We start from the raw sequence: 14,486 nt of genomic DNA on the forward strand, positions 1-14,486 counted from the left end.
CAGCTAGGGAAAGATGATTGAGTCAGTTAAACAGAAAAAAGTAGAAAACTACATTCAATTGTGAGGACTGGTGTAGAACAAATGCATGAAAGTACTATGAAATGAGACAAGTGTGAATTTCAAACTGGACCTTTGTATTGCCTCTGTATTACTTCACTCTTGAAGGCAAAACCTTTAATTTGAGGCTCTGATTTAAAAACTTCTGCAACTACAGTTTATTGTGGTCTAATGAACGTCTTTTTAGCATTCATTTCTGAGTAAATAATTCTTACAGTCATGTCACAAAAAAAGTTGGAAATGATTCTTTCTCTAATTGGGACTATTGTAAATACTAAAATGATCTATCTATGTATACACACTGGGGTGTTAATGTCGCTCTGTGCTATTTAAAAGGGCCCTCGTGTCGTTATAGACTATCTAAAAGAGGACCCCTATCATTCTGTACCACCAAAGTGTGGACCTTATTTTCTGTCAGCCATAAAAACAATCGTTTTTTTTCAATGAGTTTCCACTGTTATTGAAAATAGACTAATTGAGGCAACTATGACATTATTTAGCATTACACTCACCTTTCTGCAGTAAGTAAGATTTTTAAAAAATCATTTTTACTTGTAGATTGTTTTCAAAACAAACTGAATGAGGTTTATTTCATTTGAAGTGTGAAACAGAAAAAAGTAGAAAACTACATTCAATCACGATGACTGGTGCAGAACAAATGCTGACAGTGACGCTACTATTGACAGCAATGACAGTTTTGGGAGGTGGTGACCAAATCCTGTGCTGATGTGACTGAGATATTTGGCTGTACCAGTGCTACTATTCAGAAGCATACTTTGGAGCTCTGATCCCAGATGTGTGCACCTGAACATTCCTATATTATGCTTGCTTCTCTTCATCGGGAATGGTGAATTAGTGCATACAGACCGGATCTCGAGACATGAAGAGTGAAAGATCAATTGATGTAAACTAGGAATGGAATGACAATGACATTGTTGACAGAGAATCTGTACACGCGTACAATTCATCCAGCAGATTTACAAGCAGTGAAGAAAAAAGAAACTTGCAAACTAAATTAAGACAGAAAAGAATTCATTATTTCAAATGAGTTGTTGTCCACCAAGTATTTAATGCTTTTTTTTCTTTTGTAATGACATTTGCTGCTATGTGTGTCTGCTAAAGGTAACAAATCATTTTTTAAGAAGCAAAAACCCACAGAAATTCCCTATATTTAACTAATGACGTAAATAGAGATTGCATTGTTTGCTTCACAGATCAAAACCTCATGCTTTTCTTTACAATTTCGTACTGGTGGGTCCTGGTGGTTGTAAAAATATGAACGTGAGGATTTCTTTTCCGAGAGTGGTGGGATTTTGATACTAATGTTCATAATGTGGTAACAGACATTGTGGAATAAGTCAAAATGTCACCTGTTTTTTAATGCCTTTTTTGATTACAACTCCAGCTCTATTCTAACATGCTTGTTTGTTTATTTGTTTATTTGATAGGGACAGAACAACAAACATTGTTACATTAACCGATGTCATGTTCATAGGTCAATAGCTGACAGCTAATTCGCAGACCTGGTCCCTGCTTGTGTGGACAGAGGTAAAAGTGATGTTCTTGAAGGCTACTGCCCAACCCCCACACACAATTTACATTTCTATGTTGAGGCGCTACGAATGTGCTTGTGTGGACAGAGCTAAAGGTGATCTTTCTTGAAGGCTACTGCCCAACCCCCACGCACAATTTACACTCTGCCATGGCCAAAGAGACAAACAGGTTTCTGCTGTAGCACAGATCAACAGGCTGACTTACGTTCAGACCAATTTCCCTTGTAGTTATGCATGAATAAATTCTATGAGTTTCAAAGGTTTTATTCACTTTGCAAATTGTGATGATCCAAGTATTCACAAAAAACTGAACCATTCAAGTTAAATAAATAAATCATTCTAGTTTCACTCAACAAATGTGCCAGAACTTTCACATTTCAGTACAACCTCTTGTGTGTTGTTGTTTTGTTTGTTTTTAAACCTAGAAGTATGAGTGTACTTCAAACACTTTCAAGTAGATTTTTCCTGTTTCTGAATATGTTGAGCCTGTCTTTTTCATTATAGCATGAACTATCATTTGTTACCTTTAACAGCAGTTTAGAATTACATCAGCCCATTCCCAGTAAAAAATTACTCTGCCTCTGCAGGAGTTTTTAACTTCCAAAGGCAAGGAAGGCCTCATGAAAATCATCAGCTTAAACACACCTTGGCCCGTACTTCAGAATCTGTTGCTGAGACATAGCTTACCGTAAGGCTCAGGTTAAACAAGCCAGATTCAGACTTCTCATCTCTTCTAGATAAATCTCTTTACAAGACACAGCAATGACAAAAATTCCCTACAAATGGTCCCATCATTCTTTAACTCACAAATTAAGTGCGGGTGTTTTTTGGTTTTAGTTTTATTCCTATTTTCTGCAGAAATGCAGAGCAAAAACAAAGTGGATCAATATTTGTTGGACAACAACTTCTCTACAAAGCTAGATTCCTTTTCTGTCACAGCTCTGTTGTGTGTTGTCCAGTCCTTTTACATCTGCTGGGCAAACTGAGCAGTTCACATCAACTGAAACCCTGTAACCCTTCATGTGTCTACGTCTGGTCTAACTGCTCTGATTCACCATTCATGTCAGGGTGGTTAACGATCTTTTTCCAAAGACCCAGTCACTGTTCCGATCATTGGGCAGGGTTTTATATCAATACCGGTCTCCTCACAGAAGTTTTTACTTGTCTTTTCTGTTTTTGGGAGCGACAGCTTTAGAGGACCAAAAGCATTTCCATGTGTTTTTCCTTCATTGGAGATTCATCTACCTGAATATTTATTTTATTTGTGCACCTTTCAATCAATATGTAAAGATATAATAGTTTTATAGGTAAGTATATTGAAGAGGTACTGTGCAAGAAGGACATTTAACCTACCATCCTTCAAGTTTTTTTCTTCCTTCAAGCAAAGAAAAGGTAAGGTAATTTGCAGCACTTTAATTTAATATTCTAAAACCTCAATGTATAAATGCTAACAATTTAAAAATGACTTTTTTGTCCACTTACCATATAAACATGTGGCACTGCCATCGTACTACTTTAATATTTATGTCTAAATGTGTAGGTAGCATTAATATTCTGATAGAACTCACAACAAAAAAACTGAGAAGTTTACTATTATGAAAATGCAGATACTATAATTCTTCTGCCTCATAGTTAATGTTGCACCTTTTATCTAAATATTTACAGTGACAAGGTTTCAAAGTATTGTTGATAGTGTAACTACTGAGCTATTTTCTGTTGGACATGCCTGGTATGCAGCAACACATGAGCATTTCTGAAACTTATATCACACTATTAATGCATATTTATTTGTTTCCTGTTAATCAGGTTAGGGAGTTATTGCCACTAACAAAATTACAAAATTTGAAATGATGACCATGTCTAATAGGTTTTTTTTCTGCATTTTCAAGGAATCCCGTCGGATGAGTTCATTCGAAAACCTTGCCTCTAACCCTGGCGTTACGGACGTTGGAGAACCTGTTTTTAACACCACAAAAAAGATTGCAAATGGATGCAATGCTGCTGAAATTTTCCCAGGATTCTTCCAGAGCAACAAAGTTGCAGTGAAAAGAGTTGCAAAGCATATTTCTCAAAATGAGATTAAAATGGCACATGTCCTATGTTCAGAAACATTCAAAGCAGAACATCTTTTACAACCAATTGCAGTGTTGGAAGATAATTACTTTGCTTATTTTGTCTCCCCTCTCTGCAAATACAGTCTGGCGGAGGTAATTGAAAACAAGAACTTTCCTGACAGAGAAAGTTTGACTGAGGCTCAAAGACTGGGGATCTGCCAGGAGCTACTGCAAGGACTACAAGAACTCCATTCACGCGGGATTTTGCACAGAGACCTGAAGCCCGAAAACATTTTGTTTGGTAAAAAAAAGAATAAATCGTTTAGCCATAGCCATAAACTATCTGGTAGAATGTATTTATTATCCAATTTTTCATTATACATCATAGAAAAGACGTTATTTTGTGGATATTGTATTAAGAGGTACATGTCTAAGGATCATTTTCAATATTTTACAGATATCAGCAACAAATTGTTTATCGCAGATTTTGGAGCAAGCAGGAAACTGGATTTGGCACAATCAGCTTTGCAGTCTCAAATGGCTGGATCTTTGTCTTGGTCAAGTTATGAAGATGTTTGAGGCATGCAATACAAATACAAGAAAGAGTCAGATATCCAGGTAAGTTCAGGATGGAAATGTCGCTTCAATGGCCATGATGACTGCTATGAGTTTACATGTCTTTAAAATATGTGAAATGTGGAGCTGAAAATGAATAAACTAGTTCTGCTGTATGGTGAATTGTATCACATGTCAGTATTCAAATCAGTTTACATAAACTCAACTGTATATTATAAGTAATATTTTAATCATTGTAATGTTTATATATACATACTCAAAAAATATAAACGCAACACTTTTGTTTTTGCTCCCATTTTTTATGAGATGAACTCAAAGATCTAAAACTTTTTCCACAAACACAATATCATCATTTCTCTCAAATATTGTTCACAAATCTGTCTAAGTCTGTGATAGTTAGCACTTCTCCTTTGCTGAGATAATCCATCCCACCTCACAGGTGTGCCATATCAAGATGCTGATTAGACACCATGATTAGTGCACAGGTGTGCCTTAGACTGCCCACAATAAAAGGCCACTCTGAAAGGTGCAGTTTTATCACACAGCACAATGCCACAGATGTGGCAAGATTTGAGGGAGCGTGCAATTGGCATGCTGACAGCAGGAATGTCAACCAGAGCTGTTGCTCGTGTGTTGAATGTTCATTTCTCTACCATAATCTGTCTCCAAAGGCGTTTCAGAGAATTTGGCAGTACATCCAACTAGCCTCACAACCGCAGACCACGTGTAACCACACCAGCCCAGGACCTCCACATCCAGCATGTTCACTTCCAAGATGGTCTGAGACCAGTCACTCGGACAGCTGCTGAAACAATCGGTTTGCATAACCAAAGAATTTGTGCACAAACTGTCAGAAACCGTCTCAGGGAAGCTCATCTGCAAGCTTGTCATCCTCATCGGGGTCTCCACCTGACTCCAGTTCGTCGTCGTAACCGACTTGAGTGGGCAAATGCTCACATTCGATGGCGTCTGGCACGTTGGAGAGGTGTTCTCTTCATGGATGAATCCCGGTTTACACTGTTCAGGGCAGATGGCAGACAGCGTGTGTGGTGTCGTGTGGGTGAGCGGTTTTCTGATGTCAGTGTTGTGGATGGAGTGGCCCATGGTGGTGGTGGGGTTATGGTATGGGCAGGCATCTGATATGGACCAAGAACACAGGTGCATTTTATTGATGGCATTTTGAATGCACAGAGACACCGTGACGAGATCCTGAGGCCAATTTTTGTGGGGGAAATTGCGGAAAGTTGCAAAGTATGCAAATAGTTGTGAAATATGCAAAAAGATGCAAAATATAAGAACTGGGGAAAAAAGGTGATGCTTCTCCTACATCCTGTTAATAGGCTACCACTAAGTTGTTGTTTGAGTCCTTTGTGTTCAGCAAACCTTTTGCTGTGCTTCGTCGTGGAGAAGTGCTGCAACATGGTTGATTTTCTTTGGTGCTCCAGAACGATGTTGCACGGGGTGCAAAAAAGTTTCCCCCTACTTTCGTGCAGTAAATCTGGGTCCTGTTTTGCCCGGTCTTTGGCTGAAATATTCGTAGGTAAATGTGATCTTTGAGCATTCGCCATTCTTGTTTTTCGTCTCTGAGCGCCGCGCTCCGCATCAGCTCGTGCTTCTAGTGTGTGTGTCAGTGTTGCCAACTCCTCAGTACGAAAAGTAGGTGTTGGCTGTCCTAAAAGTTGCTAGAAGTCTCTAAATAATGCCATCGCCTAATTTGCATATTTCCCAGTTTGCATGTAATTGTAATCAGTGTTGTAGGAGAGAGGAATAACGTTGTGGAAGAGACCAAAAAGTGAGTATAAAACACCCAAAATATGTTTTTGTACTAGAGGCTAAATGCTGTGGTTTATTTTAGTATGGCAGTGAAGAAACATTTTCATTTATATCTCGCTCCGTAAGTCTGGATGGGATCTGTAGTGACTTTGTGCATGCGCAATTCACCTGCCGTCTGGCCACGGAGTTACTGGACTGACAGCCTGTGCTTTCGGAGGGGAAGAAGCTCTCACAGCAGCACCTGCTGCTCGTTAACAACAGTAACTGCAAAATTATCCGAGTTTTCCTGTCAGAGTCTCCAAAACAGCAGAAAAAAAATCGCTAGATTTGACGCTCGTCGCTTTTGACAAAAAAAAGTCACTAGGACACTTTGGAAAGTCACTAGATTTGGCGAGAAAGTCACTAAGTTGGCAACACTGGTGTGTGTGAATGCGCGAATTGATGACGTCAGGCCGGGCGTCACATAAAAACTCACTCACAACTCCATTTATATTGGTTATACTTTTCTCATTTTATGCGGAAATTGTGAAATCAAGCGGGGCCCGCATATTTCTCTTTATTTCGTGGAAATGTGAGATTCTTGTGGGAATTATGCGCTGTTTTGCAGGGATTATACGGCCTTTTGGGAAATAATTGACCCCCGCATCATATACAGTGCCTTGTGAAAGTATTCGGCCCCCTTGAACTTTTCAACCTTTCGCCACATTTCAGGCTTCAAACATAAAGATATAAAATTTTAATTTTTTGCCAAGAATCAACAACAATTGGGACACAATCGTGAAGTGGAATGAAATTTATTGGATATTTTATACTTTTTTTAACAAATAAAAAACTGAAAAGTGGGGTGTGCAATATTATTCGGCCCCTTTACTTTCAGTGCAGCAAACTCACTCCAGAAGTTCCGTGAGGATCTCTGAATGATCCAGTGTTGTCCTAAATGACTGGTGATGATAAATAGAATCCACCTGTGTGTAATCAAGTCTCTGTATAAATGCACCTGCTCTGTGATAGTCTCAGGGTTCTGTTTAAAGTGCAGAGAGCATCATGAAGACCAAGGAACACACCAGGCAGGTCCGAGATACTGTTGTGGAGAAGTTTAAAGCCGGATTTTGATACAAAAAGATTTCCCAAGCTTTAAACATCTCAAGGAGCACTGTGCAAGCAATCATATTGAAATGGAAGGAGTATCAGACCACTGCAAATCTACCAAGACCCGGCCGTCCCTCTAAACTTTCACCTGGAACAAGGAGAAGACTGATCAGAGATGCAGCCAAGAGGCCCATGATCACTCTGGATGAACTGCAGAGATCTACAGCTGAGGTGGGAGAGTCTGTCCATAGGACAACAATCAGTCGTACACTGCACAAATCTGGCCTTTATGGAAGAGTGGCAAGAAGAAAGCCATTTCTCAAAGATATCCATAAACAGTCTCGTTTGAAGTTTGCCACAAGCCACCTGGGAGACACACCAAACATGTGGAAGAAGGTGCTCTGGTCAGATGAAACCAAAATCGAACTTTTTGGCCACAATGCAAAACGATATGTTTGGCGTAAAAGCAACACAGCTCATCACCCTGAACACACCATCCCCACTGTCAAACATGGTGGTGGCAGCCTCATGGTTTGGGCCTGCTTTTCTTCAGCAGGGACAGGGAAGATGGTTAAAACTGATGGGAAGATGAATGGAGCCAAATGCAGGACCATTCTGGAAGAAAACCTGTTGGAGTCTGCAAAAGACCTGAGACTGGGACGGAGATTTATCTTCCAACAGGACAATGATCCAAAACATAAAGCCAAATCTACAATGGAATGGCTCACAAATAAACGTATCCAGGTGTTAGAATGGCCAAGTCAAAGTCCAGACCTGAATCCAATGGAGAATCTGTGGGCAGAGCTGAAGACTGCTGTTCACAAACGCTCTCCAGCCAACCTCACTGAGCTCGAGCTGTTTTGCAAGGAAGAATGGGCAAGAATTTCAGTCTCTCGATGTGCAAAACTGATAGAGACATACCCCAAGCGACTTGCAGCTGTAATTGCAGCAAAAGGTGGCGCTACAAAGTATTAATGCAAGGGGGCCGAATAATATTGCACGCCCCACTTTTCAGGTTTTTATTCGTTAAAAAAGTTTAAAATATCCAATAAATTTCGTTCCACTTCACGATTGTGTCCCACTTGTTGTTGATTCTTGACAAAAAATTAAATTTTATATCTTTATGTTTGAAGCCTGAAATGTGGCGAAAGGTTGAAAAGTTCAAGGGGGCCGAATACTTTCACAAGGCACTGTATATATATATATATATAATTGCAATCTGTGCAATATGGAAGGGTGATTATGACTGGACATTGATTCAAATGAATCTCCTGTATTGCAGACAACAGGGTGCCTGGTGCATTACATACTGACAGATGGAGAGCACCCCTATCAAGCAACTACACCCTACTCCAACGATCCACTGGCGTTATTTCAAAATCTCAGAGCGGGCACCTTTACTCTTCAGTGCGAGGAAAGGCAGCAAGGTATCATTGGCAGAATGCTGTGTAAATCGACAGAAGCATGCCCTACCATTGAAGAATGCCTTCAAGCCATCACAAGTATGTGCCCAGACAGACAGTTCTGACTTTGTCACCTCACCAATTAAACATATCATTAAAACAATATATGCATACACTATAGCTAATATTGCAAGATTGTATGCATAGGGCAAATGTAATCCTTAATTGATTGAATATGGTAAATGTCTGTTATGTGTTCACAGGTTTCACACACCAAGCTGATCACAATGGAGTCACAAACAACAGTAATAACAATGGAAATAAAGTAAGCATTTAATTATCTATTTCAACATTTTGTAAGAAGTTATAAACATTATCATAAAATTTATAACATAATTTAATATGTTGATTTTGCATTGTTATTTTTACAGGACCAAACCCACATAGCCAATTGCTCTCCTCAAGCATCAAATGAGATTGACACTCAACACAGTGCCAACAGTGATCAGCCAGGGAGTGTCTGCAATGTAGTGATGGATTCCTCTTCTCACATTGAAGATGATACAGTGGGTATGGAAAGTATTCAGACCCCTTGAAATTTTTCACTCTCTGTGTCATTGCAGCCATTTGCCAAAATCAAAAAAGTTCATTTTATTTCTCATTAATGTACACTCAGCACCCCAGCTTGACAGAAAAAAACAGAAGTTTAGAAATTTTTGCAAATTTATTAAAAAAGAAAAAGTGAAATATCACATGGTCATAAGTATTCAGACCCTGTGCTCAGTATTGAGTAGAAGCACCCTTTTCAGCTAGTACAGCCATGAGTCTTCTTGGGAATGAAGCAACAAGTTTTTCACACCTGGATTTGGGGATCCTCTGCCATTCTTCCTTGCAGATCCTCTCCACTTCTGTCAGGTTGGATGGTGAACATTGGTGGACAGCCATTTTGAGGTCTCTCCAGAGATGCTCAATTGTGTTTAGGTCAGGGCTCTGGCTGGGCCAGTCAAGAACGGTCACAGAGTTGTTCTGAAGCCACTCCTTTGTCATTGTAGCTGTGTGCTTCGGGTCATTGTCCTGTTGAAAGGTGACCCTTTGGCCCAGTCTGAGGTCCTGAGCACTCTGGAAGAGGTTTTCCTCCAGGATATCTCTGTACTTGGCCGCATTCATCCTTCCTTCAATTGCAACCAGTCGTCCTGTCCCTGCAGCTGAAAAACACTCCCACAACATGATGCTCCCACCACCACGTTTCACTGTAGGGATTGTATTGGGCAGGTGATGAGCAGTGCCTGGTTTTCTCCACACATACTGCTTAGAATTAACACCAAAAGTTCAATCTTGGTCTCATCAGACCAGAGAATCTTATTTCTCATAGTCTGGGAGTCCTTCATGTGTTTTTTGGCAAACTCTATGCGGGCTTTCATGTGTCTTGCACTGAGGAGAGGCTTCCGTCGGGCCACTCTGCCATAAAGCCCCGACTGGTGGAGGGCTGCAGTGATAGTTGACTTTGTGGAACTTTCTCCTATCTCCCGACTGCATCTCTGGAGCTCAGCCACAGTGATCTTTGGGTTCTTCTTTATCTCTCTCACCAAGGCTCTTCTCCCACAATTGCTCAGTTTGGCTGGATGGCCAGGTCTAGGAAGAGTTGTGGTCGTCCCAAAGTTCTTCCATTTGAGGATTATGGAGGCCACTGTGCTCTTAGGAACCTTGAGTGCTGCAGAAATTCTTTTGTAACCTTGGCCAGATCTGTGCCTTGCCACAATTCTGTCTGTGAGCTCCTTGGGCAGTTCCTTTGACCTCGTGATTCTCATTTGCTCTGACATGCATTGTGAGGTGTAAGGTCTTATATAGACAGCTGTGTGCCTTTCCTAATCAAGCCCAATCAGTTTAATTAAACACAGCTGGACTCCAATAAAGAAGCAGAACCATCTCGAGGAGGATCAGAAGAAATGGACAGCATGTGAGTTAAATATGAATGTCGCTGCAAAGGGTCTGAATACTTCTGACCATGTCATATTTCAGTTTTTCTTTTTTAATAAATTTGCAAAAATTTCTACATTTCTAATTTTTTTTTCTGTCAAGATGGCGTGCTGAGTGTACATTAATGAGAAATAAAATGAGCTTTTTTGATTTTGGCAAATGGCTGCAATGACAGAGAGTGAAAAATTTCAAGGGGTCTGAATACTTTCCGTACCAACTGTATATCTGTCATTGAAATGATAATTGTGGATTAATTTCTTTTTGGCCAGGGCTGACAAATATTGATTCTAACTGTGCTAAAACTGTAACAAAAATGTTGTGAGAGAATTTATAGCATTCATTTCATTTTCTTATTCTTTTTTTTCTGTATTTCAGGAAATAGAACCACAGATCTCCCTTTCCCTTGATATGTCAGAAGAAGAAGAGGATATTGATGATGAACCGACAGAAGTAGATGATGAAGTAGCCAAGAAAGTCATCACAAAAAAAGCAGTTAAGACTGGGATGAAAACGGATGAAAATGTCCTTGAATGCAGTTTGAAGGGTGTCAAAGTGAAAATGTCCTCAAACACCCCACACAAACGTGTCTATTACAAGAAAAATTATTGCCTCTATTGTGAGAAGCCTTTCGGAAAAGTTACAAGACACCTGATGCGAAAACATCAAGATGAAGTTGACATTGCAAAGGCACTTGCACACAAGCAAGGATCCACGATGCGCAGTTTTCTTCTGAGCAAAATAAGGAACAAGGGAAAGTACATACATAACTGTTCAGTCAAATCCGCACGTCAAGGACAAATGGTACCAAAAAGACAAACAACCTACTTGTTGTCAGCAACAGACTTTCTGCCATGCTATTTTTGTTTGGCTATGTACATCAGAACAGATCTCTGGAGGCATCAAAGGCGTTGCAAATTGAGACCAGACGGGCCAGTGAAACGAAAAGTTCAGACATATTGCTCCTTCCTCTTGCCAATGGACCATCCCGTTTCCGATGGACTTAAAAAAATTCTGGAGGACATGACATATGATGCTGTTACACGACGGGTGAAATCCAACCAACTGATTCTGTCATTGGGTGAGAGGATGTTCCTGAAAAATGGAGAAGTTGGATGCCATCGAGCAGATATGAGAAATAAAATGCGAGAACTTACCAGACTTGTTCTGGTGGCAAGAGATCTTGACAAAGACACTGTTTTCCTGAAGGACTTGATTACCCCGGCTAAATTTAACACTGTGCTTGCGGCAGTGAAAAAGATGACAGGATTTGACCACCTAACAAACAGATTTGCAGTTCCCTCAACTGCACTAAAACTACGCCATTCCCCGATGAAGGTCTGATATATTTTGTAGGGAGAGGCTCTGCGACTAGAGGATGACATCTTAAAGGCACAAGCAGAACATTTCAGCAAATTAATTCAACTGGAATGGACAACCCACGTGCCATCAAATGCATTAAAAACGTTGTACCAGAGGAAATGGAACAAGCCACAAGTACTGCCTCTTGCCAAGGACATAAAGAAGCTCCAGGACCACTTGAAAACTGCTGTGGAGGTCAGCAGAAAGTCCCTCCTGGAGTGTCCATCATCAAACGCATGGAATAATCTTTCTCAAGCAACTTTGACACAGCTGACCCTCTTCAACTGGCATCGTGAAGGAGAGGTTTCCAGGATGGAGGTCGAAACATACCGACACAGAAACAAACACATTATGCAAGATGAAATTCTGCAGAGCCTCACAGCCTTTGAAAAAAAATTGTGTGAAAACCTCACCAGGATAGAAGTGCGTGGGAAAAGAGGACGCAAAGTACCAATACTCCTTTCAACAGATGCAAAAGAATCCATAGATCTTCTGATCAACACTAGAGACAATGTTGGGGTTTCTCCAAGCAACCCCTACATTTTTGCTTGTCCTGTCAAAGAGTCTGTGGAGCCTATTCGTGGATGTGACACTTTAAGGCGATATGCACAAAGCTGTGGGGCTAAGCATCCAGAAAACATCCCCTCCACTACACTAAGAAAGCATGTGGCTACAGTTTCACAGCTTTTAAACTTAGAAGATAATGAACTGGACCAGCTGGCAACATTCAAGGGACACAACATTAATGTGCATAGGAAGTTTTACAAAATGCCTGAAGCAACTCTGCAAGTGACAAAAGCAGAATTCTGTTTGCCATCCAAAATGGAATGGGCAAATTCAAAGGATAATCCCTGGAGGACATTATCCCAAACATTGACTGTAAGTAAAATATTCTTTCATACAAGTTTTCGAACTTAATTTTCATGTTTTGTAAAGCACAAAACAATGCAAATAGATTAATTTTAAAAATTAAGAATGTGTTTTTTCTTTGATTTTGTTGCCGTTGAAGATGGCTCCAGTGACTCAGAAACAGAAAATTTTCACTCTAAAGACCAGTCTGCCCCTACAGATGAGGATGGTAAGTTTTTGCATGGGATGCAGTATTTTAGTATAGTATTTAGCTTTCATTCATTCAATTTATTTAAATAATTGCATTTTATTTGTTTCTACCCAAGTGGTTTCAGGAAACTTGGATGCGGAGGATTCAGAAGAAAGGGCTACTCTTTCAAGAAGGACTGACCTCTCGGAAAAGCCTGTTGAAGACACAGAGAAATTGCCATACGATCCAAAAAGTATGTTTACAGTACAAGAATATTACTTATTAATATCATGACATTTATTTTTTAAGAACTGATTGTGGTCTCACAACTAAAATGTGTTTTCAGTTGTGTAAAATTTAATATCCACTTACTTTCTTAAGTTATTTAGAGGGAAACCCTAAAGGCCCTGGTCCCAAAGAGAGAGGGATATCATTGAACAGCATTTTAAGAGATTCCTGAAGGAAATGAAGATCCCTAGCAAACTAGACTGTGAGAAATGCTTACATGAAAACAATATTCTAAAGGATAATGACAGAGACTGGAAAGCTGTGAAATATTTTGTTCACAACTGAATCACTTCTATGAAAAAAAAACATTTGAGTCAGGGGTATTGAGACAATAAATACTGAGAGCTCGCATTGTGGATGATCAATGTTCAATGTCATTCTGGGAGCTCGCATATGGAGTATCAATGTAGAGTGTTAATACTGAGAGTCCAGTAAAATGGAGCTTTCAGTGTTAGACTCATAACATTGGTAGTCCATGTAAATGGAGCATCAGTGTCATTGTTTTAATTACCGCTAACTCTTCATTGTTTGTATTGTGCCTTGCTCGTCATTGTATTATGTCTTGCTTTTCATTGTTTTATTGCCTGTTGCAATTTTTTATTATGCTCTTCTTGATTATTATTTAATTTTTATTGTTAATAACGACCTCTTGCTTTATAAAAAATATTTTCATTGTCTGTAGCTCTTTTCATGGTTTTTAAATGTGTCTCCCTATTTATCTATCTATCACTTTTAATATTTCTATAATTTGTGTGTTATCGTTGTGGTCACTCATCACTGAGGGTGGAAAGTCTGCACTACCGCGGGGGCGGGGGGGGGGGGCTCTTTTAATGAGCTTATGAGTTTTTTTATGTCATAAACTGTCTGAACAGTTTATTATGTAAAAAACCATTACCGTCGTTAGGAGTCCAGCAAAAGCAAGTGATAAACCCTCAGTTTAGGAGTGTGTGTGTGGACTCAACATCACTTTAAATAAACATTGACTTGATTTCACGGAACATCCTGTATTGTGCTTTTTACTGTTTTACATTCGTGATTGTAGGCAGGTGTTATGTGATAGCTATTGCTATTACAAGCAAAGTTGGGTAGAATACAAAACATTAGCAAAATGTAATGCTTTTCTTTTTCCTTAAAACATGCTTGTTCCATCTGCTTCTAAATAGCATTTAATTAGATAAAGTTTGAAAATGGTTGAAATATACTCTGAAGTTGAACCTTAGTATATTATGACAAAAATATTAAATCCAGTTATGCTTGAAGATACTGATTCTGTAAGTAACCCATCAAATATACCATCTCATCTCAAACTATATTGAAA

At 39.5% G+C, this 14,486-nt stretch overlaps 1 long non-coding RNA gene across 1 annotated transcript; it reads left to right on the top strand.

Annotated features, from left to right (window-relative positions):
- The first annotated feature begins 11,286 nt into the window (after positions 1 to 11,286).
- On the top strand, positions 11,287 to 13,983 carry LOC127531329 (uncharacterized). The gene is made up of 4 exons (XR_007938396.1): positions 11,287 to 12,720; positions 12,851 to 12,919; positions 13,017 to 13,133; positions 13,262 to 13,983. It is a non-coding gene; the product is annotated as an uncharacterized LOC127531329 (long non-coding RNA).
- Positions 13,984 to 14,486: the final 503 nt, after the last annotated feature.

Source organism: Acanthochromis polyacanthus, chromosome 20, assembly GCF_021347895.1.
Source record: "Acanthochromis polyacanthus isolate Apoly-LR-REF ecotype Palm Island chromosome 20, KAUST_Apoly_ChrSc, whole genome shotgun sequence".
Lineage (NCBI taxonomy): Eukaryota > Metazoa > Chordata > Actinopteri > Pomacentridae > Acanthochromis > Acanthochromis polyacanthus.